We start from the raw sequence: 26481 nt of genomic DNA on the forward strand, positions 1-26481 counted from the left end.
TTAAGTAATAAAATATTACCAATACAGTTGGAAGCACTATGAACTTCTCTTGAGTTGAATCTTTCTCCTCTCTTTGGGTGAACCTGTGCCTTAAATCTAGATCTTATTTATTTTATTTTTATTTATTTCTGTTTTTACTGTATGTGTGTGTATATATATATATATATATATATATATATATATAGGACTATGAAATTTTGAGAAACCTTGAGGAATATGAAACACTGTTTTTAATGTTCCAGTTGTATGCAAATGAAGCATGTATATCCTTTTGGAGTCTTGATTTTTTAAATGTTTATTTATTCATTTTGGGAGAAAGAGGGAGAGAGAGTGTAGATAGACAAGGAAGAGAAGGGTAGAGAGAGAGAAGAAGAAAGAGAATCCCAAGCAGGCTCCACATGGGTTTAGATCCCATGAATCATGAGATCATGACCTGAGCCAAAACCAAGAGTCAGACACTGACTGAGCCACCCAGGTGCCCCTCGAATCTTTATTTTCTATCAATGCTAGAAATATGAGATTCATCCATATTAAAAACCAAGCAGCCTTTGTTTCTTAATTATCATTGTCATATACTAACCTAGTTTATGAAAAGATCAAAATTTAGTCTTCCACTCACCTCTTGATGACTATATGTGTAGTTTCCACTTCTTTGTCATTATAAACAATACTGCTATGAACATTCTTGTCAATATACCCTTGAGTTCATATAGTTGTTTGTCTACCTCTTATTGGAATCTTTTTTAAAAAAAATCCTTTACCTATTTTGGAAAGTATCCATTGTCTCTTTTAAGTGTTGTAAATATCTTTTTCCAGTTTATGTCTTAGTTTTGTATTTTCTTGAGGTGTTTCTTGGTGAATACATGTTGTTAATTTTGATGTAGTCAGGCTCTTCACTCTACAGTTTCTGTTCTGTGCATTTCTTATCTTGTTGAAGTGCTTCTTCCCTGTGTGGATGTCATAAAGGTATAGTTCCGTATTTTTGTTTTAAAGCTAATTTTTACCCACCAGTTGTTAATATACATAGAATTAATTTTTATGTACCATTTAATGGGTCAATACATTTTTACTTCTTTCCATATTGATAACAATGACACCAATATCACTTGTTAAATAGTCCAACCTTTCACCACTGATTTGTAACACTATTTCAGTCATATATATATTTTATATCCATGCATCAACCTTCCTGGGCTCTTAATTTTGTTCTACTGCTTTGTTTTCCTACATCTGTGCCAATACTGTAGTGTTGTACTCTACCGTTTTACATTAAACACAGATATTTGGTATTTAAGTCAATAATATTCCATCTCTTACCATTAAATATAATGTTAGCTATAGATTCCCTTATAGAAGACTTTCATTAGCATGGAAATGTTAACTCTATTCTTAGTTTGCTGAGACTTTTTGTTATGAATGGTTGTAGAATTCTATCAAGTGCTTTTATTGCTTCCATTAAGATTGTTTATTTTTTAAATTCTTGTTTACTGTGTAATAATGTATTATAATTACTGGAGTTTTATTGTTGTTGTTGTTTTGTTTTGTTTTTGTTTTTGTCTGTCTTGTTTTTCGACCCTGGTGGGACTCGAAACAGTTACTGGTTTTTAATATTGAAGTAATCTTTCAATCTTGGGATCGACTCAACATGGTCATGGTATATTACCCATTTTAAAATGTTGCTTCACTTTATGTCCTAAAATTGTCTTAAAGTGCTTTTTTAAAAAAGTTCATGAGGCCTATTAGTCAATACTTTTCTTTTCTTGCAAACATTTTATCTTGTTTTGGTGTCGGAGTAATGAAGTCCCCGTAAAATGCCTAAGAAATATTTACTTCTTTTTTTTTTTTTTGGAAGCGTTTTTATGTAGAATTGGTATTATTCCTTAAATATTCAGTAGAATATTTTGGTGAAGTAATCTTTCCAGGACCCTTGTCAGAAAGATTTTAACTAAGAAGTCAGTTTCTGAGCAAGACAGAAAGTGTTCCATTGCTTTTTGAGTACATATTGGCAATTTGCATTTTTCAAGGAACCTATCCATTTAATCAAAATTATCAAATTCATTGGCCAAAAAAAATGTTCACAACAGCTTTTAATTTTCCTTTTAACTTCTATAGTACATAAAGTATGCCCCTTCCTTCCTCCCTCTCTCAGTTACTGAGAAAAAACTATGTTTTTCAACTATAATTTTGGATTTTTCTATTTCTCCCTTCAATTCCACCAGCTTTTGCTTGAATGGTTAACATTTATTGCATTCATAGTTCGGGTCATTATGTCTACTCGATGGATTTTTTCCATATCATTATAGGACGTCCCTCTTCATCTCTGGTAATATTACGTATTCTGACATTTATCTCATCTGATACTAATAAAGCCTCTCACGTTTTCTTTCACTTAAGATTCGGATGATACACTTGTTTCTGTTTTATTACTTTTAATTTATGTATGTCTTTCTATTTTAAGTGGATTTCTTATAGAAAAATGTAGTTGAATATCACTTCTATATTCTAGATAGTATGTTGTATTTTAATTGGCTTTAGACTTTTTATATTAATATACTGCTTGAAGATTGCTGAAAATTTAAGTCAATCATCTTATTGCTTATTTTCTATGTATTTTAAATGTCTTTTGCATATTTCTAAATATTTCTTTTGCACTATTTTCTTCCCTTTTTGAATTAATTGAATATATTTATATGATTCATTTTTATCTAAACTACTGGCTTAGTCATACACTGTTTTGTTTCATTAATATCTTTGGGTTGTTGATCTCTATGGTTTACAACATATATCTTTAACTTACTACATACACAGAGTAATATGCCTTTTCATATAAATCCTTATTTTTCCATTTCTTTGGTTTTATTTTTCAGTCATACATCTTATTTCTAAATTTCATAACACTGCAATGCCTTGCTGCTATTAATTTTCTAGACACTTCTTTTTCTTTTAGAGATTATGAATAGGAAAAACTCTTTCATGTTTATCCAGATGTATTATTTCTTCAGCTCTTTATTTCTTTCTATTTTCCAAATCTGTATCTGGTACCATAATTTTTCTTTCTGAAGAACTATATTAATATTTTCTCATAGTTTAGATCTACTGACAATGATATTACTCAAGTTTTGGTTTTCTGAAAAAGTTTGCCCTTACTTTTGTGATATTTTCACAAAATGTGGTTAAAAATTGTACATTTTCACATTTTTCATTCAAAACTTTAAAAGGCATAGCTCTTTTTCTTCTGATTTGCATAGTCTTTGGTGACAAGTCTGCTATTATTTCCCCTTTAGTCCTCTGTGTCTACATGTTTTTCTTCTTGTATCTCTGGATGTCTTCAACTCTTCTCTGATCATCTTTAATTTCTAGTAGTTTACTTTTGTTAGACTTGAATATGTATTTTTTAAATCCTGCTTGGAATTCTTTGAGAGTTTGGTTTTGTGGTTTGTTTCCTTTCATTAATTTTGTGAATTCTTGGTCTTTGTATCTCCAGAGATTTCTTCTCTCATTCTATCTCTCTTCTTGTTTTGCAATTCCAACTAAATGCACATTAGACCTTTGGACAGAGACTGTAGGTTGTGTATCTTCTCTCTTTCTCTCTCTGTTTCAATCTGGAAAACTTATATTGGCCTGTCCTTAACTTGATCAGTTTTTCCTCTGCTGTGTTGAGTTTTTGGCATGCCTATCAAAGGAATTTTTTTAATCTCTGGCATTATTTTCTACCATATTTGACACCTGTTATAGCTCCTCTCTCTCTGCTCTCTCAAAGTCCCCATTATTTCATGGATATTTTTCTACAGAAGACTACTGTTGCTTACTACTCGTTGCAAGGTTTCTGATGAGGAATGTTTTTTTACTGTTTATGTTTTAGTCTTTTTTGTTTTTATGGAGTTAGGCTGTCCACCTTTGGTCATTGTCAGTCCTTAACTGTGAGCTTTAAAAACAGGGCTTTCTCAAGGTGCTTAGGTGGCTCAGTCAGTTAAGCATCTGACTCTTGATTTTGGCTCAGGTCATGGTCTCACAGTTGGTGAATTGAATTTGACCCCTGCATCAGGCTCTGTACTGAGAGCTGGAGCCTACTTCGAATTCTTTCTCTTTCCTTCTCTCTCTGCCCCTCCTCACTCTGACTCTCTCCCCAAAATAAATAAACATTAAAAGAAAAAAAGCAATAGGGCTTTCTCACCATCCCACCCCCTGCTCACCCGGTCATGAAACTCTGCTTTGTGTCAGTGGGGCTTCTCAGTGCATGGGAGTTTCTGTCCTTCTGCAATGCCAGCCAAACTCTGCTTTGTGTCGATGCAGAGGTGCATCTGTGCCGGGCTTGGCTTTACTTCCCTCGGAAGCAGGTGGGTTTACTTTGGGTACCAGCAGGGAGGGGGTGCATGGGGTTTCCGTCCTCCCCCTGCAGCTGATGGCCTTTCCCTGGGACTGGCTCGCCCAGCAGCAGCTTGCATTGGCTTCCTAGGAGAGAAAGGGTCACCTGTGCGCCATTTCGTGCCAGTCCTCCGCGGGGGCTGGTCACCATCCCTGTGTGCACACACTTGAGACTGCTGGTCTTCAGGGAGCCAGCGGTGGCTGTGGAAAACAGCTGGCAAGTAGCGTCAGGGATCCGCACAGGTTCCACACTGCACGCAGGCACACGCCCTGCTTTTAAAACTTGGGCAGGTGGAAGAGTGCTTTCTCGCCTGGCATTATGTTTGTCACCCTTTCCTCCCATGCTCCACCAGAGACAAAGCAATTGACATGTCCCTCTGCACTCTGAGGACCTGGTGGCTCTGGGACTTGAGCTCTCTGACGGGCTACACAAAGTCATCCATCTCTGACTAGTCTGGTTGCTACCCATTGCTAGCATGGCAAAGCTGAAACGAGCCACCTGACGTCACAGAGGGAAGTACAAGAACCCCCAAATGGCAACCGTTCTATGGAAATCGTCTCCTATCAACAGTGATGGCTTTGACACACTTCCCCCTTTTAGTCTCTTCCAAGTAAATCGGGCATAAGACTTGTACTGCCAGACACGCCTCAAGGTAAATTCCTTCTCAGCTGGATACTATCCTTTTTTTGTACTTCTTTAGATTTTGTTATTTCAGACTTGGGTCTATAAGCCTTTTTTGTTTGTTTGTTTGAAACATTTATTCTTAATTATTCCTGAATTTGTGTTACATATAAAGGTTGCTTATCCCTCCCCCCCACCCACCAAGTCTTTCATGTTGTGCCCAGATACTATTTCCTATTAATATTTGCAATGTACATACCAGAACAATACTTTCTCCTCTGATAAAGCTTATTAGTACAGCACCAAAATCTCAGGAATAGGATTATGCCATTATGCTAATTTTGTTTTCTGTTCTCTTGACCTTTCTCCTGTTCTTGCTTACTTGTTTGTTTGTTTAAATATTAACTATTCACTCACATCAGTGTATTACCATGATATCCTTCAGTTATATTGAATTAAACCCTGGTGCTCTATAGGATGTGTATCCTGTATTAGTGCTACAACTTCTCATGAAAACAAAGCTCAGAGTAAATATAGAGACATGAAACATTATGTTCCCGCTAAGCCTCCTCATTGATTCTGAAAAGCCATGGGCATGAGATCCAATGACAATTTTTATTGGTAGTGCCATATGTAAAAAAAAAAGAAATAAAAATAAAACTGCTTATTTCTGAAAGATTCTACAAACACCCATGGCATTTCTATAATGGAAATATTTCTTTGGAAACTAAAATTAAAAACACATACACAACAACATTTCTGCGTATTTTAAAAGGGTAAATGGGGGCATCTGGGTGACTCAGTTGATTAAGCGTTCGACTCTTGACTTCAGCTCAGGTCATGATCTCATGGATTGTGAGATCAAGATCTGGGTCGAGCTTGGTGTGCTGACCTCATAGAGACTGCTTGGGATTCTCCTTCTCCCTATCTCTCTGCCCCTTCTTCACTCATGCTGCTCTCTAAACAACAAGCAAACTTAAACAAAATAAAAAATATAGGGAGTCCTGGATGGCTTAGTCGATTAAGCATCTGACTTCAGCTCAGGTCATGATATCACAGTCTGTAAGTTCGAGCCCCGCGTCCAGAGCCTGGAGCCTTCTTTGGATTTTGTGTCTTCCTCTCTCTCTGCCCTGCCCCTACTCATGCTCTCGCTCTCTCTCTCTCAAAAATAAACATTAAAAAATTTTTAAAAGTCATTACAAAAAATAAAAATATAAAAGGAGGAAATGAAGTGAAACAGACTTTAGGTTCAAAGGAAGTGTAGACATTTTCTTGAATGACATGTGCAAGATATGTGGGGTTTTATGATGGTTTTATATGTAACAACTAATGTAAGAACAAATTATCAAAACTCACTTACCATTAGATTTTCCATTTATTTTTTTTCTCTCTCTATTTTGAAATAATTTTACCTTACACAAAAATTGCAAGACTAATGCCAAAGAAGTGTTTTGTCTTGAGCCCTGTGAGAGTATGTTGCCAGCAGTATGCCCCCCAAACATGCAAATGCTTCCGTGTGTGTTTCTCTCAAACAACAACATACTCCTACGTGAGTACACGCAAGCACGGAACGAAGACATTGGCGATGATGCTTCCCCGCCTGCGAACCCGCAGCCCCAGTTCAGGTTTCAACCAGTTGTCCCAGCAATGACCCGGGTCACACCTTGCGTTGGGTGGTCATCCTTCCCTGATCAGGAACATCTCCTCAGTCTTTTCCGGATCCGCATGACTGCTTCTGATGGTGACAGCACAGTTCTTCTGTAGGATGCCCCTCATCTGGGTTTGTCTGACACGTCTTCAAGGCAAGCATCTTGGCAGGAAGTCGCAGAAGTGATTCTGTGTTCCTCCCGTTGCATCCTGCCAAGCAGTGCGCCATTGAATTTGGTGCCTTACTTGTGGTGTTCATTTCGATGATGTGGTCTACTTCAGATGGCCTCTGCCAGGTTTTCTAGGACTCGGAATCTAAGATCTGGGCACGAGGTGGGCTCCCTGGTTCAGGAGGCCACCGCTCTCAGTCCTCTGCCTTTCCGTTGCTCTTCATTCTATCCTGAAGATTCATGTTTCCATTGGGTGAAAGCCGTCCTCATCATTGGAGAAGGTGCTGGAAAGCCCTGGAGATGCAGGCTGGCTCTCAGGTGGCCTTGCCGGTGCAGCGTCCGGGCCTCTGTGGCTCTGAGCTGGCTCAACTCTGCAGGGTTCAGGAGGCCGAGCCCAGGTGGCAAGACTCAGAGCCCGGGCACCTGAGGGGGACCAGCCAGTCTCCTGCAGCCGACACCCCAGGTTTGCCTTTGCTTAACAATAAGAAACACTGGGATCCGGAACTTGCTAGGCCAGCTCGCATTTCGTCCTGATTTTGAAACAGGAGGTGATGATCTTCAAAAAATGGCATCCTGTCATGAGGACTTTGAACGCATTCATACTTAATGTCAGCTAACGGTGATTTGTGCACACACACTTCCTTAATTATGTATGGTCTTTCTCGTTTTGTTCCTTTAGCATGCTATTAGGAACGTAATTTGTAACAGCATTCTCTAATACTTTAAGATGATGCATGAAGATTCAATAGTGTTACTTGAGTTTTCAGGAGTTAAGCTAATTTTTTCAGCTTTTTAGTTTAACTTCCGTTACAGTGCTTTCCTTGACCTTCCCCGTGTGTTTACAAACTTATGTAAAAGGAAAGATAACCTTGGATTTTGGGACTTAACTTTGAAGAGTTCATGTTTGTGAAACCAATGATTTAATGTTCCAGCTTTCTAAAATTGTGATTTACTTTTACTTTTAGGGGTATGTGGATGTGAGAAGCAATGAGGATGGGTTAGTTAAAACTATCTGTAAACACTGCACATTTAAAGCAAAATAATTGGAATTTAATTTCCTTTGTATATCTACATGGAAACATTTCATTTCTGAAAATAGTCTTCACTCTTTTAGATGGTAAAGTAAATGTTTGTGAAATAGGTGCATTAAAATAGGTTCATGAATTCAACATTTTATGACATTTAATTAAACATAAAGGTCTTGGGGCGCATGGGTGGCTCAGTTGGTTAAGTGGCCAACTTTGGCTCAGGTCATGATCTCATGGTTCATGGATTCCAGCCCCACATTGGGCTCTGTGCTGACAGCTCAGAGCCTGTTAACCTGCTTCAAATTCTGTGTCTTCCTCTCTCTCTGCTCCTCCCCTGCTCAAAATGTCTCTGTCTCTCAAAAAATGAATAAAAACGTTAAAAAATTTAAAAAGTAAGCATAAAGTTCTTACAATAATTTCTCATTGGGTCAAGATGACTTCTAACAACTACTTACATAATGATTGGCAAATCATATGACCTTGTATTATTTTAGTGATGCAGGTCTCTTATAAAAAGAGTTAAGGAAAGCATGTAAACTGATGTTACTGAAAGAGATGTACATTTTTATTTGGTTTTCAAAACACATACTTTATTTTAATTGCATGTATATAAAAACATGAATACTTATCCGTCCTTGGGCTGCAATCTGATGTATGCCCTTAACCTCAGCGAGCGTTTGCATATATGAGAGATCTAGAATAGGAGAAATGTCCTACCCTTGAGCATCAGAAGATATTTTCCTGACCTCTCTTCGTACATTAGAGGGAAGCCCTTGATCTGATTTTTTTGCTTTTTAAAATCATTAGCTTTGACCCTACCCCTTCAATCTTATATAAGACAACCCTTTGCATATCAGCTATTAGCAAAGCAAAATTTCCTCCCTTAAAATAAAGTTTATATTAAGTTGCATTTAAGTTTATATGCATTTACAAAAAAATCATACACTGATTTTTCATATGCTGTGGGCCAGTCATGTTTCACTCTGCACCATTCAGTATTTTGTTTTGGGAGGGACTTTGTGTGTGTGTGTGTGTGTGTGTGTGTGTGTGTGTGTTTGTGTGTGTGTATGTATGTATAAAATTAAAATAAGATACAACTAAACATCTATTAGAATTATAATTAACCATGTAAATATAATAGATATATTATTATGTATAAACATAGTTACATATTGAAAATATATTATATTTAAATTATAGATTTAAATATATTATATTTATATTATAGATTAGGTTATATATTTAAATAATTACATATATTTATATATAATTTTTACTTATATAAATTATAGATTTAAATCTATTTCATATAGAAATATATTATAATTATATGTGTTATTATATATAAGCATACTATTACATATATTTATATTATATATAAATATATGTAATATAATTTTATATTAGATTTATATAATATAAACATGCATATATTTATATTAATATACAAATATATATTTAAATCTATAATTTCCATATGTAAAGAAATTATATATAAATGTAATTATATATTATTGTATGTAATCCTATTATAATTACATATATTTCTAATAGATGTTTAGTGGTATCTTATTTTAATTTTAATTTATATTCCTTTAGTGTTAATGATGTACATTACGCTTTTATATGAATTTCATCGATATACCTTTTGTGGTGAATTATCTACTTAGTGTTTCAGTTGAGCTCTTTTTTTTCCTCTAGTGTTGAGTTTTGTGAGAGTTCTGTCAGAAATGCGATTTGCAAATACATTTTCTCAGAGGCTTGTCTGTTCATTCTCTTAATGGTCCCTATTATAAGACAACATTTTTTATTTTGATAAAGAACAATTAATATTTTTTAATATGGTTTGTGCTTATGGAGTCATGTTTAGAGGTTCTTTCTGTTACATAAGGTCACAAAGTATTTTCCTGTGGTTCTTCTGGAAGTTTTGTAGTTTCAGGTTTGAATTAATTTTCCCTTTAAACTGTATTATCCTTTAACTGACCATGTGAACTTTGCTTATGTAAATTAAACATTTTTAAAGCATAGGAAACAAATGAAAGGGCAGATTTTCTCAAATGTGGAGAACAATCTAAAGTTGAAAAACACTTAAAAATGATTTTAGTTTAATAAAAAAGGATTATCTTATTATTATCCTTTTTTATTATTAAAAGAAACTACAGTGGTGTTAAACCATGCTGTGGGTCCTATGGTGCTAATCATTGTCTCACCTAAATAAACCAGTTTTGCTGTGTAGACTTTGGCAGTCACTCTGTTCACCGTGCAGCTTGAAATACGTATGAGAAACAGATCAAAATCCAGGTTTCTACAACTGTATGTAAATGATTCTTCCTTGGCAAATGAAATGAGGACGTATTTCCAAGCTGTCTGACATTGGTCCATTCAAAGGCACGGAGACCCAGGCCTCAAGTCCAGTCTGTAGAAGGAAAGATGCCACCTGCCGACGGCAAAAAGTCTAAGAAACGATGGGTCACCCTCCCATCTCCTCAGAAGGAATCCAGGCTCCAATTAGAAAATTTGGATGGATCACTCTTTATCATGGCTTCACTATCCTGTATGTTTCGGGCAAGGAACAATTGTAAGAAAATAACAGTGTTCAGACAGTTCAGAAGACATTCGTTAATTAACGTGGTCTTCCTCATTTAGAATTCAGTTGATGTCCCTGCAACTAGTGCCCACATGTCATTGGAAAACAGGTGGATTGGAAGATGCACTCCCTGCTGTCGTATGAGATCTAATCATTCTTTGAACTACGGACGTCGCTGCAACATCTTCATTGAGGACCCTTCTAATATCATCCTGGGCGTCTCCATTTTCCTCTTGGCTGTCACATGGTTATGCAGGAGAGAAGTCATCTTCTTGAACAGAAATGCCACATCCAGAGGAGACTTTTCATAAGATCATGAACAAACAGCTGGAAGAGAACACCGGTGCTTGCACGATGCTTTTTAAGGTCTCCCTCTGCTTGCCTCCGTGGATGCTGGAGGGATGGATCGCGGGAGATGGGACCCAAGAGATATTCAGATCTACTTTTTCTCCGTTTATGAAGGAGCGAGTGCAGGCCCCATGAGTGACCTACGTTTTTTGAAGTCGATCAGCTATGTCTGTACACACACGTCTCAAATCACTATCTGGTTTCGTTTCATCCCAAAATACAGATCTTCTGAAATCTTCCATGATCCCCGACAGATCACACACTGTTGGCATGACTCGCCATCAGTGGATCCAGGAGATATAAATATGCTAAAAATGTAACAGTGTCAATAGAGACTAGATCTTCAGATTTTGGAAGCTTGAAAATTGCCAGTTGGAAACTTTCCAGAAGTTTCTGCTTCTTGGCTGTGGATTGGCATTTCACTTTGAAGAAGGTGCCTCCTTGTTCTGGGAAGATGGTCCTTTTTGCTGTGAACATTTGAGGGTATTTTAAACTTGTCAGGGGCCTGGGGCTTCTGAACTGTCAGCGCATAAAGAGACCTCCAGCACCCTGTTTCCATGTCCTTTCATATATTCATGAGAACACTGGACTCAGTGGGAGCAGAGTAAATGTGACACTCTTCTTGCCCTGGTGATTAAAATGTCCTGGGACTTGTCTAAGGGCAGGGGGCAGCAATCATGGCCATGTGACAGGAAAGGAGTCCTGGAGAGCCTAGAGAAAAGACAGCAGAAGGGGAAGAGAACACCGGATCTATGGTGTCTCCTTAACTCCGGGAGGAGGTCTAGGAGAGAGACCGCTGGCTCTTCACACTTGGTGCCCTGCGGACCCGAGCCACGATCTGTAAGCGAATGTGACCTGTCCGGCATGCAAGTCTGCTGCAAGTGCCCGTTGGCACTGCAGCTGTGGAGCTGGACCCCGCACATGAATGTAATTCCCACTGAACGTGAACTTGAAAGGAAAATGCTCTTCCCCTGAGCTAAGTGAGCCCGCAGCACTGCCGAGGTGGCAGCTAAAGAGAGGGATGTACGGTCGGCAAGAGCCGATGGCTGGCCAGACCCGGTGTGAGGAGGAGGCCACGCCGAGCATGGCGGGGGCTGGCCGTGGGGTCTGCAGAGTCAGCCGTCCTGGGAGCCCACCGAACTTCCGGTTTCCCTCACCGATGTCCGTGGTACTCAAAAATGGTTTCGTGAACAGGTCTAAGTCATCCCTGGGATTTAGGGGAGGAGGAGTCTGGGGAAACAAATGGACTTCCAGGCTATTTATGAGGTTGGCACTATGGTCATGAGAGTTTAGATCTTAACAGGAAGGTTGCTTTATTATCTTTTCACCCCTGGCGGTTGAAGCCTGGGGTGGTGTGTTACCCACCACAGTGAAACTTCCCACCAGATAACCTTTCCTGTGGCATCTTTGCCACAGACAAATGAGAGCCCTTCAAACACGCTGCCCCCAGAGTGCAGGAAAGATCTTTGCTTGGGCACAGGTGGCTGGAGAAATTAGCGTTTGGAAACAGATTGGAAACAAATGGTTTCTGAGCCCCCATCTCATGTTAGTTACATGTCCTCGGGATACATGAATGAGTGCAGGAGAGACAGCAACCCCGCTGGGGTCGGGGGGAGACTGCGGGAATAGTCATACCTGCCCCTCTGGATGTACCACGCTTCTCACCCCACTGTCCTGGGTGAGTGTTTCATCGTGATCCAGAATCATGGTGGTGTGGGTCATGGTTGAGTCTCCATGACCCGAGATGAGATCTCTGAGTGACTTGAGTGAGCCAGACCTCACCGTTTGGTCCTGCAAGAATAGGGACGTGAGTTGAAAGCTGCTGGAGTGTTTGAAGGACTTGTTTCCAAGCCCCCCGCTAGCTGAAAATGCTCTCAAAGTGGGGGCAGCATTATGTCGGAAATAGGACCATAGGGAAATGGCAAGTTGGTGGTTGGGGGTGGTGGGAGTTGGGAACAACGCACGAGGAAGGAGGGAGATTGTGATTTCAAATACGGGGGTGGTCAGGGTGGGTCTCGTGAGAGGATCATTTTAAGCGAAACTGTATCTTCTAGGGTTTAAAGAACTGTTGTTTTATGTGTATTTATTTTTGAGAAAGAGAGAGTGGAGGAGGAGGGGCAGAGAGAGAGAGAGGGAAAGAGAATCCCAAGCAGGCTTCTTGCTGTCAGCACAGAGCTCAACACGGGGCTCACCATTGGTGAGATTGTCACCTGACCAAGATCAAGAGTCAGATGCTTAACCAACTGAGCCACGCAGGCGGCCCTAAATAGAATTTTTGTTTCCTCCATTCCCATCCCCAATTTTTGATTAATAGCATCACATTTAATATAACAAATGGTCTATTTCTTTCCTTGTATTTTGCCATTCTTTCTGTCTAGATTGAATATATACTGGACATCCACCAAGTGTCCTGCATGCATTAGGCACCGGGGATGGTGGACAAGACAGTCAAACGTCCTGTAGTCCCAGCTCAGCAGCCGAAGCTGGCACAGCTGTCCTCACGTGGACTTCCTCTCATGGGCCAGTTGGGCCATGTTCCCTACCTCTGTTGACTTGGGAACCTTGGCGGCTGCTAGCAGTCTGTGTCCTCTTCAGCATCTGGTGCTCAAGAATTAATGTTTAATTGAATAAAACAATCCCAGGGTGACAAGACAGCATCTGCCCTGGCCTCACCATAGTGAGTCAGGGTCCGGGACCAGCCCCATCTTTCAGCCCCACGTCAATGAGCCAAATCATTAAAAATGGGCCTTTGAGGTCCAATCTGCAACTAGTTACTAGATTGTTTGTTTGTTTGTTTTTTACTCCCAGCCCACCTGGCCTACCCAGCCTACACGGTAGAGGTGTGGTAAGGGGTTGTGTTGTTCCAGAAAAAAGTTCACTTCCAATGTGCATTCTGCTTGGTGGTTCAGTCCCTTCTGTGGGGTTTCACGTAAGTTCCAGAGACCAGGGGAATCATTTTCATGTCCCCCAGGCAGGCTGGGCCCTTGGGCACACTTTGTGGCTTCTTCAGGTCTGTCAGCTCAGCCATGAGTCACAAGTCCATGCAATCTTCAGGAGCAAGACAGGCCCAGCAAGTGTGTGAGAAAGGAGGGGTGCATGGTGGTGATGGGAGGGCAGGGGGCAGAGGGAACTGACACTAAGAATCTGAAGAGTCCAAAGTCAAAATTTCTTTTTTTAAGTTTATTTATTTTGACTGAGAGTTTGGAAGGGGTAGAAAGAGGGAAACAGAGAATCCCAAGCAGGCTCCACACTGTCAGTGCAGAGCCCAATGTGGGGCTTGAACTCACGAACCAGAAGATCATAACGTGAGCTGAAGTCGGATGCTTAACTGAGCCACCCAGATGCCTCCAAAGTCAAAATTCTGCTGCTAAAGCAAAAAAATACACCTTCAGACCAGGGTCTGAATCCGGGAATGCCCCCCACCCCCACCCCGACAGCAAAGCCATTCACACTTAGGTGTCTTGCCATGTGCTCAGATCTCCTATGAAGGGGCCCTGAATTCATGAGCTGGTCTGGTACTTCCTTGCCACCCTCCCTTCCCTCAGGTTCAGTTTGGGTAGGGCCCCCAGGATTCTGGCCCATTTCTCAGGGGGTCTGGGCATCTATGGCTTTCCATCCCCTTTGAGATTTCTTTTTCTCACCCCTGGGATGCTGTGCCCTTTTCTTGTGTGTGTGTCTAGTGAGGGGAAGGGGTGCACACCATGGGCAGCTTTGCTCTGATCTGTGCCTCCCAACTCCTAGAACTCATGCCTGTGGCCCGACACCTGATGTGGGAACTGGTGTCACATGTCACCGTGTTTTTCTCTGCCCTTCCTATGAGTCTCCTCTTTTCAGAAGAAATATCCCAGCACTCCCCAGCTCTGATTTACAAATTGTGGGACAAGTGTCACGTGTGCAGCTCACCAGCTTTAGTGGGGTTCAGACTCAATGCGTTAAATGGCATCCAATCACATAGAAAACATCATTCTCTAGGATCCTGATTCTATGAAAGAGAAAACACTCCTGCTGGTGCTCATAATTCACAGAATCACCCGGAGAACACACACGATCACTCTTTCAAGCCTAATATAGTGGCACCGATTTCAGCGTTCACTGGGAGTAGAAATTAGAAAGAATTTAACAGTTTCCATTTTATTTGGTGTACTGTATGCCTAACTTGTGATTATGGCAACATGGGCTGTGCTTTCCATGTCAGTTTGTCACGTAAAATTTCCTTTTCAAATAATTTTCCATTAAATGAATGAATACACTTAGGGGGAAAAAAGATATTCATCTATAAGAGTCCATTTTGTTCACTGCAATGGTAAAAAATCGTGCATGTGGTGGGGGCAGTGACTACAGTTTTGGGAAGTTCTGTCCTAACCATCTGTCTGGGAAAGGGCACATGACCCAGGCAAATTCGGAAGACCACCTTGATGAATCCTTCCAAATGCCACCTGTCCACAGGCATGAAAGTAAATTTTTTGTCTTCGGAGAAGAAGATGTTTAAAACTGTTTGTTAAGACTTTCAAGACATCTCTTCTTACCTTTTGAAAACCCTTTTAGCTGGGGCACCTGGGGGCTCAGTCGGCATTCGACTTTGGCTCAGGTCATGATCTCACAGTTCATGAGTTTGAGCCCTGAGTCGGGCTCTGTGCTGACAGCTCAGAGCCTGGAGCCTGCTTCAGATTCTGTGTCTCCCTCTCTCTCTGCCCCTTCCCCTACTCACACTCTGTCTCTCTCTCTCTCTCTCTTTCAAAAATAAATACAAATTAAAAAAAATTAGAAAAGAACACTTTTAGCTAATTTTTGTCCAGCTCTACTCTTGCTGGGACAGTGGCTCATTACTTGTTCTCTTCTTTACATCTCCATCCTTTCTTGTGGCTCTTTTCCAGCCATGCTTCACCCCAAATGACTCTCTTACTGGGCTCTTCTCATCTGCACATGCCCTCAGGATAACAACCTGCTTCCCTCCATTTTACCTCAGTCTAACTTCTTGAAGATTGGTCTGGAGCCTCTGCCTCCCCTTCCCAAATCCTAGCCTCCCTTCCATGAAACTGCTTGTGCTGAGGCTGCCTCCCATCCCCTGACTGCCATTGAACGGACGGGTTCATGTTTCCCTTCCTGATCCACTGACTTCCTCCTCCTGAGACTTGTTTCCTCTTCCTCTCTGGCCTGGGTGACTGCAAGGCTCTGCAGTTTCTTGCTGTCTAGCATTCTCTTCCCCATGGTGCTCATGGATTCCTTCAGCTGTCTGGAAACATCTTTCTCATTAGAGTGTTTATTGTCTTCCCCTCTGTGTTGCCCTTCACCAGCCCCTCCATGGTTGAGATGGTTATTGCCTCTTAGGTAATTAATTTTAAATCAGTATCTGTGCCACATCTCTGAGTTTCAGACCACACATCCAAATGCCTGCTGAGCTCACTCACTGAAATATACTTGTAAGCATGTCAGATTCTGCATATTTAAAACGGGTAAGTCTACCTTTTAACCGGATTCCTCTAACCTCTTCCTGATTGATTTGATAGCATCAATATCCTCGACATCAAAAAACATGAAGATGATCATTTTCCTTCACAGTTACTCTGTACCGTTTATATTCAGTCAGACATAATATTCTGTGATTATTTCTCCAATTCATTCCCCTTTCCTGGTGACTGTCATCCTCCCCAGTTCAGTCTCAAATTATCATTCTCGTAACTATGTGCATAACGTCCTAATCAGTGTTCTTCTCTTCTTTCCTTCTTCATATATACCTTTCGTGTACAACCAAATGAAAACACGATTGTGCATCCTTCAGCTTTTGATTTTCTAGGAGAAGGAATGACAACATGGTAAACTCTAAGCCCCACATAGGTCATAGAAGACGCCATGATGTACCTCGGCCTTCAGTCGCAACCTCACCATTTGAGACTCCCTTGGTCTCCTTTATGCCCCACCAATACCAAACTGGTGAGGATCCTACATCCATCATGCTACCCTGACCTGAGCCCCTGTCCCATCACCATTTCCTTTGTCTGCCTTGGTAACTCTTTCTTATTCTTAAAGAATGCACTTGGCTATCACCTCATCCGAGAAGTCTTCCCTGATGCCACCACCATACCCCCAGCCAGTGAGAGTCCTAATCTTTGTGATCCCACTTGACCTTGTATCCAGTTTAGTTTAATCAGAGCATATTCCCACATGGTGCTGAAATGATCCGTTTATTTTCCTCTTTCCTCTTTAGGCTGGGCACTCCCTAGGGAAGGTGCCCATGCATCCTGAGTTCTCAGCAAAGAGCTTCATGTATAGTAGACCCTCAAAAACAGTTTCTTCTTTATAGCTATTCTCTCCTACAATCATATCATTTGAAAACAATGAGACATTTTTACAAAATTAGCCATGGTAAGAATGATTAATTCTAATCTACCCGAAGATACACATGCAGAAGGAGGAATCGATGGCTAAATCATTAGAAAGATAACTACATAAATTTTATTTATACCCACACTGGAAACAAGAAAACATGTACAATTTATTTTAAATTGTACACTAATAGCTTCTGTAGGCAGAATAGAGGTTAAAATAGGAGGCCACTGGAGTGCCTGGCTGGCTCAGTTGGTTAAGGGTTTGACTTTGGCTCAGGTCACGATCTCACCATACATGAGTTTGGGCCCCACGTCAGGCTCTGTGTTGACAGCTTGGAGCCTAGAACCTGCTTCCGATTCTGTGTCTCCCTCTCTCTCTGTCCCTCCCCCATTTGCATCCTGCATCTCTCTAAAAAATAAACATTAAAAAATTTTAAAACAACCTTTAAAATAGGAGGCTACTGTCCATCTAAAAATAGATGCAATATTCAAAATGAATAGTATTCACAGTAAAGCTCTGAAGAAGACAACTAAGCAAAACAAAGAAAAAATGAGAGACAAACCTGTATGTAAAGAACTTGACTTTTGATAGGCAATTCTCCTATGAGCTGAAGATTGATTTGCTGAAAATAACAGAATATATTTGGAAAATGTTCCTTCTCTGCTATTAGCTGTGTGACAGGAAAATCTTCCTAAATTATCTGAGTCTGTTTTATCTTAAATAAAGTGAGGATTAAAAATATCTCCCTCACAGAAAAGTGTCGAGACGTACATAGGAATCTATGTATCATGTCCTGGCAGAGAACTTCACCTAAAATTAGTTCCCACTGCAGTTTCATGATGGAATTACGGAGTGAAAAGACAAATCAGAAATTCCATCCCTTTTAAATCAATCTGCATAAAATCTTTGCATTCAGTACAGAGGGCAGCAAGCATTTTCTCTAATGAGCCAGGTATTCCCAGTTTTGGTTTTGAAAGCCCATGTCCACTGTCATAACTATTCAATTCCGCCACCATAGGGCAGGAGCAGCCAATGTGTATACAGATGGGCACAGCTGCATTGCAATAAAACTTTATTCACAAATGCAGGCCAGGGGCCAGCTCTGGACCACAGGCCACAGATTTTGCAAACCCCCAATTTCATAGATTAGAAGGTTTAAATATGAGTTAGACCTTTTGAATGATACATTTTTACATTCCTTTTTTTTGAGTTTAATAAAACCTAGCATCCTGTTTGCAATTTTGTTCAAATTGGTTACCTCGTGTATTTTGAAAATAAAGTTACATGCTTTGTTACTATATTTCTAGAGAGACTTATGAATTTAAGATACACCTATAAAGATCGGTTGTCTTTTGCACCAAAGAAAGAAGCTACATCAGTTCATTCAAAATGAATGAAAATACAGGTCATATGTGTTAGAAAAATAGAGTTCTGTTGCTGACTGATAACCCTTTCTTTTTATTCTCTAGGAAACTAATGGCTAGAAAGGTAAAAGAAAGATAAGCAAATTTTCAGTAATTTCATGGCTTAGAAAGGTAAATACTTCATAGTGATCAATTGTTTCAACACTTAATAAGAAACATCTAGTTTGCCTCCCAACTATCAACTTAATTCTACATCACCAAAAGTTCTAAGACTGATCTGTGTTTTTTTCCTGCTTGTTTTGCTACCATCAGGAGAAAAAAGAAACAATAATAGTTAAAAAACTTAATTCCCCCTCTTTTTTTGAGAGAGAGAATGAGCAAGGCAAGGCAGAGGGAGAGAGAGAATCAATGTGGGGCTCGATCCCAAGACCCTGGGATCATACCCTGAGCTGAAATCAAGAGTCAGAGGCTCAACTGACTGAGCCACCCAGGTGCTCCTAAGAAATTTAATTTTTAAATGTACTACCTTTCACTTGTATGTACCACTTTTTATTTAACATATCTTTTGTTTCCTTTTATTCTGAGAAAACATTGCTTATCCGCCAAACTCTGGAACTGGAGTCCCATGCCTCCAAAACTATTTTACCCATCACTGCGTGAGAAGACACATCATTTTTCCAGACTGATAGCAGCCAGAAAGGGCTCTTCTGTAGAAGAAGTCTTTTCCTAACGCCTGTTAGAACAATTCTCATGCATTTCCCTCATACAGTTTCCTTTTCCTAACTCTGCTTTCCCAAGAAAACATTATCTACATTCTTTTTTCATCTAAATGTCTGGAGGCACTAGGCATTTTGTACTTTATGAAGGACCTTTCAGCTAGAATTTGTCCCTATGGTTTCCCTGAAATCTATCCTATTAAAATTTTCTTCTTTCTCAGAGTGAGAGTCCCAGGTTGACAGAGCACATCCAACACACATTTGGTTCCTCATCGAGCCTGGACATTTAGGTCAGCTCTTTTTTCTGATGTCTGGACTGACCGCCTAATAATAACTGTATTCATCCTTCCTCCAGGATGTGCTGTTGCGGTTTCTTCCTTGAAATTTCAAGACCTTGAGCAAAGATGCATGGATTAAAGAAATGCACATGAGAAAAGGAGGCCAGGAAATACCACATCACTCCTATCACAAAATATAAAAAGAGTCGATGTTCTGTCTGAGGGGACGGGACACAGGGAAAGACTGGACAATCCTCAGGGTCTTTCTCTGATGAAGACACCAAACTCCTCCTTCTCATAGTTCTTGCTTTTAAAGAAGTTGAAGGTGCTTGTTCTCTTTACACGTACATCTTCTCCTGAGGAATGGGGCAAAGAAGACTTGTTCCCATAAATAACACTCTTTGGTGAACATTTTCCATAGATCTTAATATTTTTGTTTTGGGTCCCTTTTAGGGGTCATTGTTTTTCAAAGCATAGAGTTGTTCATTGAATTCTCACAAAGTAAGGTAGGAAATCAACCTAGAATAAGTTTTACAAGCATATGTTACATTTTTGCTTTTTTTTCCACATTTCTTCTGCCATTTGTGATTCTCATCTTTGATTTTTCTTTCATTGACTTCTCTAATCAAACTAACAAGTAACATTTTACATATCTGTTTGACCCCATGTTTCTGAATTTTTGTTTTGTTTTGGTTTTCCCTGGTTCAAGCAAGATACAAATTCTGGAAGTGACACCAAGTAGCTCTCTTGATGATCATTATTCTACTTAACTTTTTAACAAGGTCTTTATGAAGAAAAAAGAATTGAAATCACATGCAAATATCAGTGTTATTTTACCTAGTTAGGTGGCCACTCACCACTTCAGGATGAACCATAAAATGACACTACAAGACCTTTGGACATTAAACTCTTGGAAATTCTAGGGACAAAATAAGAAGATGTAAGACTGAGTAAATATTAGTAAATGTCTCTGGGGCAATGAGTAAAAGCACATTTGCTGATGAAGATACAAATAGGTTAGTTTGCTTACATTGGTAAAATGCTTACTCTCAGGAGGAATGGTGAATTTCAGAAAGTTTCCCTACTTCTTTGTCATACTACTCTAAGCTTAATATATGGAGAATATTACTCTAGATGTGAAAAATTGTGCACATTTTTATAGAGCAGCAACAACTGTGATTCATTAAAAAATTTATTTTAATGTTTATTCATTTTTAAGACAAAGAAAGACAGAGCATGAGCAGGGGAGGGGCAGGGAGAGAGAGAGACACGCAGAATCCAAAGCAGCTCCAGTCTCTGAACTGTCAGCATAGAGCCTGACATGGGATTTGAACCTATCAACTGTGAGATCATGACCTGAGACAAAGTGTGACGCTCAACAGACTGAGCCATGCAGGCACCCTTGAATCATTTTGATTACAGAATTATTAGACCCAGATGTCAGAGCTTGCACTGTGTTTTAGGAAATATCTGAATTAATTTTAAGTTGAAATTTTAAGGTAAACATCTCAGACATTAGCAGAACGTTCTAATCCACAGTTCATGTTGTAAAATATACAGGTATTACCTTCAAATGAGGAAAACACATAAGGAAGGTAAGCTATTATATACCTATTATTTTAAACAGAAAACTGACATCTTCATAATTTGAAAAAGAGCCACACACTCATCTGGAAAATACATGATCCACGTTACATAAAGTGGGCCTAACACAGTGCTCAGCAAAGAGCAAGCCTGTACTACATACATGTGGATGGAATGCACAGAATGCTTGGTGGGTTTATGTCTGCAACCCAGTCCCCATCAAACCAAACGTCACCTAACAATTCCGTCCCCCCATCCTTTGTGATGAATGGCACCAACGAGTAAACCAAAGGTGCCTCAGAAATGCAGGATGAGAGCAAGAACACCATCCAAGGCAAAGAGTACAAACTTTTGGCATTCACTTTCCAGAAGGTACCATTCTATAGCGGAAACCGCGTTGCTCTCCTGGTGTTAATTTTCCAGATCTCTAGTCTTCCATATTATAACTGATCAAATATAAATCCATTTCTATAACTAGATTGCTTGGAACTTGCTCAAGATTGACTTGTGACCTTCATTTATGAAAAATGGATATGCTTGATTGCCCCACACTGACACTGAGCATGTTCAATTAATGCTTACATTATAAAGAATGTGCAAACAACACAAACGGAAATTAAATCCTTTTCACTATCTGTCTGCGTCTGAGCATTCATGAATTGAAATAAGTGTGAAAGAGCTGTCCTCAATCAATTTCAGCTCCGGTCCCTGACCTGATTATGCTATGCGTATCAATATACATTTCCTTAATTAAATGTGGTTCAGTGAGCATTAATGGTATTAAAGAGAGAGAGAGAGAGAGAGAGAGAGAGAGAGAGAGAGAGACAGAGAATGGGGCCTCATATTACTACCCATCATGTAGTTGGGGAAAACAATAGAGAGATTGATGAAAAGGAACGTTGACAGAGAAAAAGCCACTGGGTGCATTATCATAATTATTTCCTGTGCCGAGTGACTTCACAGGGAGACGGGGAGAGCGCCCCTGGTTTTCCTCAGCAATCCCCTGGAAGGTCTAAAGATTACAGGAACAGGCAGAGCCACTACATCATTTTGAGAAACGTGGTCCTGTTTTTGGTGTGTTCGCGATTCAGTCACTGATTATTCTGACACTGCTACTAACATTTTCAAACCTTTCCTGACACCCCATTTAAGCAATACAAGAAAGTTACTTTATGAGAGTCAGCTTTCTTCCCAAAGCATAAAAAAAAAAAGTCTCTCACTGGGTTTTAATGGGCATTCTTCCTCTAATTGCTATGACACTCCCTCTTTCCCGTCTTCTCTGTCCGCTGCAGGGCCAGTCGAATGTCCTCCACCGAAGACACGTAGTCTGCGAGGCCGTCGTCTGTAGGCGGTCTGTGGCTCTGCCTCTCCAGACCCCTGGGAGCAGGGACCCTACTCTGAGGGTTGCTTTCATCCTGTGACGTGCTGGGAATGATGCTAATCAGGGGTAGCATCTCCCTTCCTTTGCTTTGGAGCTTAGATCAAGATCTGACAGGAAGAGTCACAGATCCACTCAGAAGGAGGTAGGAGGAGACAAGCAGGATATAACTTCCCGGGCTGGGTTACAGTCGTTTTACAAAATATACGACTGCAGAACCAACGGATATGACTGCCTGTGGATTGTGTTGCCTTTGATAACTGTATGCAATACAGATCTGCTCTGTGTAACAAGGTCAGTGCTGAGGAGCAGGCGGGACTCATGGGAAAGTGTGAACTGATTACACGTTAAAGCACTGGCGCCGGAAAACGAGTCAGACTATCTGTGAATATGAGAGAAATGACAGACACATGCTTCTCCTAACCCCTGGGGGTTAAGCCCTGAGGTAGAGAATTAGATCTTAATGGAATTTTAAATTTACATCAGGAATCTGCTGGCCTTGGTTGGTTCTGAATGTGTCCTGACCAAAAAGATACATGGGAAGGACAGCAAAACACCAGGTCACTCACAGTAGGCATCTTTTAAGAAGAAAGGCTTCATGCTACCAGAAAGTCCAGAACTGGGCACTTCCTTTCCCTTGGGGAAACTGAGTGACAGGAAACCCAGATTTTTGGTGAATGCAACAACTGACTTCTATCGGTTAGTTTCAGTTGGTCGTGGAGGGCGGGGTGGATGGTTTGTACCCCGTTATTTTCTCTGTTTCTGATATCCAACAGTATGTCAGCTTGGGTGAAGGTCATGGGGATGCAGACTCTTACCATGGTCTCTGTCATCCTTGAATCATCTGATTTCTCTCCAGTATTTCTAATGTTCAAGTTCTCTCTCTCTCTTTCTGTCTCTCTGATGTGTGGTGAGTGACTCATAGTGGCGGGACACCAGGGTGTTCCTTTTCAGGAAGGAGCTTCATTAGTGCCAGCACGGGCTCAGCGGGCTAAGACCCACAGGACTGAGCCCCAAGTGCAACAGCGGGTTGCTTCTTGTATAATTTTTGCTTTTGCCCCTGTGTCTCCCATATATGGTAACCTGCCATCTGAACGGGCGGTCTATGTTACAGAGCCGTTAGGAATGTCCTGCGCACACACAGGCACACAGCCAGCTTGCCTTCCCTTGTCTTGAGGTTTTCATCACATTCCTTAGGGAGGGGCTCTACCACACTAATAGCTCCTACCTGTAGACTTTTAAATGTGTTCAAGTCCCTCCAAACAAACAAAAAAAAATATCAACCAAAAGCAATATGTATTGAAAAGGAAAAGAAAAGGAGGAACAGAGAAAGAAAACAACTTGAGTTGGTCAGGTGCTGGTCGCCCTCTCTCTACAGCCAAACTTCTCCAGAGATTGGTCTCCCGTGGTTCTCTCCATGTTTTCCAAACCCACTCTCACTGATATTTCTCCTCTGTGCCCACAATTCCACCCAAAATGTACTTACCAAATCACCAGTGACAAACGACAGCCTTCTGTCCTGGTCTGACTGGTCCTTGGCAGCCTCTGGCACTGCCAGTTTCTCTCTAGTCTCCTCAGTTCCCATGATGCCTCCTTGTCCTTGTCGGTGTCACTCGTCTTAGGCCATGCCTTCCATTTTCCCTACAGGCATCTTGCCCTGGGTGGGCGTCTGAACCTAGCCCCGATCTCTTTCCTGAGATCCCAACTCATTTGTCAGAGTCTACCAAGAGATACACATGTCAGAGAATTAATGTATAATCCTTCCCTGAAAAAACAAAAAAATATATATATCAACCAAAAGCAATATGTATTGAAAAGGAAAAGAAAAGGAGGAACAGAGAAAGAAAACAACTTGAGTTGTTCAGTTTTAACCTCTTTGGTTCTCAACTGTCTATCCACTCATCACCAAGTTCTAGGATTGTACTCCCTGAATCTGTCTGCTCCTCTATATCCTAAGACCAATGTTATTTTCCATTGCCATTATTGCAAATGTCTCCTTTTATGTTTTTCTGAGTGCAGTGCCGCCCAATTTTTACTCTCTTTGATCAGTTACTCCTCTAAATGCTCTTGTGTGTCTGTCACTTCAGGCTTCCTCTTGAATCCTACCCTCCAGTCTCATCTCTAGCTCATTTCTACCTTCCAACCATAAATAAGAATTCTTTCACATTTAGGCCTTTGAATGCTGCCTTAAAGGATAGTCTTCCCATAAATTGCCAAGTTTATTATTGCTCATTCTTCAGAATTTTGTTTCAATACCATTTTTTCCTAAGAAAATCTTAACATCACTCAGTCCCCACCCCAAACTACTATAGGAGTCCTTGATATATACTGCTATGATTCACTATATCCTATATTTTATCATACATGTTTTCATAATTGCCTATCAGCTCTTGCAAAAGGAAACAAGATCTGTGATTCTTAACAGGCAGAAACATGAGTAGAGTGGAGGAGAGCATCCACTCAAAAGAAGAGATGTGTAAATATATTATCTGGATGTATGTTTACAGCATGGGAAACAGTTTTAATAATTTACTATGATGTCCTGTTAAGTAAAAACTAGACTTTAATATACCATGCATACTATGTTCCAGTTAGTAGTAAATACATGTTCTTCAAAAATAGAAAGGAAAGTAGAGCTACTATGAGAAACAAAGGCAGAAAGAAATGTAGATAAAATTAAATTTCCTTATAACCTGAAGCCCACTAACAAATACTCACGGCTGAGGATGTATAACACGTCTCTAAGAACTCCCTACTGTCTTCATGTGACTACGTTGCTAGAGGGAAGCAACCGTGGCTGGACAATAGCACGGCCTCCAGTAATCTGTGACACTTCCTTAACAGATGAAAGCCCTTTCGGAAACTTCCCCTAGCCTTTCCCTCCTCCAACTCCCAGGTATATAATCAGCCACCCCTCAGGACCTCAGTCCATTCTTTCTGCCCATGGATCCTTTTCCCGTGCTTTAATAAAACCACCTTTTTTTTTCAGGGAAGATGTCTCAAGAATTATTTCTAGGCTGTCGGCTCTGAGCCCCAACATTTCCAAAACTTCCAGAATGGTGGCTAGAGGACCTTGACAAATATTTTCCTCCATAAAAGAAATAAGAACACTGGCAACAATCTAAGCTAACATTTTTAGAACTCTGGGAATTGGTTAAAGCTTTGCAACAAGATGAGGAAAGTTTTTCAAGAAAACGTGCTGAACGTTTATAAGAAAATAAGTCTGTAGCAATTCATCTTACTCTATTCTCATCCTTCTCTTTACCGTCTTTCCAGGTATCCTTGAAAACCAGCAGCCCAGCCGCCACTGAGGGCACAGACTGGGTTTAATGCTCCTGAAAAAGTCTTATCTACACCACATTTTTACAATCTGACCTGTCTCGGAGTTTCTTGGAAAAATCCCATTGTTGTTACTTAAATTGAGTCACAGTTCTTCTTCTTCTTCTTCTTCTTCTTCTTCTTCTTCTTCTTCTTCTTCTTCTTCTTCTTCTTCTTCTTTTTCTTCTTCTCCTTCTTCTTCTCCTTCTTCTTCTTCTTCTCCTCCTCCTCCTCCTCCTCCTCCTCCTCCTCCTCCTCCTCTTCCTCCTCCTATTGCTGCTTCTTCTTCTTCTTCTTCTTCTTCTTCTTCTTCTTCTTCTTCTTCTTCTTCTTCTCTCCCCCTCTCCCTAGGAAAAGACTCATCCAGATTGCTTTGGAGAAAACAATCAACAGCAATTATTTACTGCTGCAGTGGCCTGAGTCTGCAAAGTCAGTTAGGGCAAACAAGAGCCTGGCAAAAAATTTAAAAGAAAGATCAATGGATTAAGACGTCCACAGAGAACTTTGAAAAGTCGTGACTATTGGTAATAATAAATAGCTTCAGTGGTGTTACAGGATATAATATATATTTACCAAAATCAGTTGTATTTCTGTACATTAACAATAAACAACATGAAAGTAAAATTAGCAAAACAATTCAATTTATAACAACATAAAAAAATATTTGGATAAATTTAACCAAAAAAGTTCAGACTTGTGCACTGAAGATGACAAAACATGGTTGAAAGAAATTAAAACAATATAAATAA

The 26481-nt window shown here is 40.2% G+C and overlaps 2 long non-coding RNA genes across 2 annotated transcripts; both read left to right on the forward strand.

Annotated features, from left to right (window-relative positions):
* The first annotated feature begins 4753 nt into the window (after window positions 1-4753).
* LOC115296682 lies at window positions 4754-25774 on the forward strand. Its single transcript, XR_003910998.1, has 3 exons — window positions 4754-5018; window positions 22329-22708; window positions 25691-25774. It is a non-coding gene; the product is annotated as an uncharacterized LOC115296682 (long non-coding RNA).
* On the forward strand, window positions 11913-13537 carry LOC115296683. Its single transcript, XR_003910999.1, has 2 exons — window positions 11913-11961; window positions 13146-13537. It is a non-coding gene; the product is annotated as an uncharacterized LOC115296683 (long non-coding RNA).
* Window positions 25775-26481: the final 707 nt, after the last annotated feature.

This window comes from Suricata suricatta, chromosome 7 (assembly GCF_006229205.1).
Source record: "Suricata suricatta isolate VVHF042 chromosome 7, meerkat_22Aug2017_6uvM2_HiC, whole genome shotgun sequence".
Taxonomy (NCBI): domain Eukaryota; kingdom Metazoa; phylum Chordata; class Mammalia; order Carnivora; family Herpestidae; genus Suricata; species Suricata suricatta.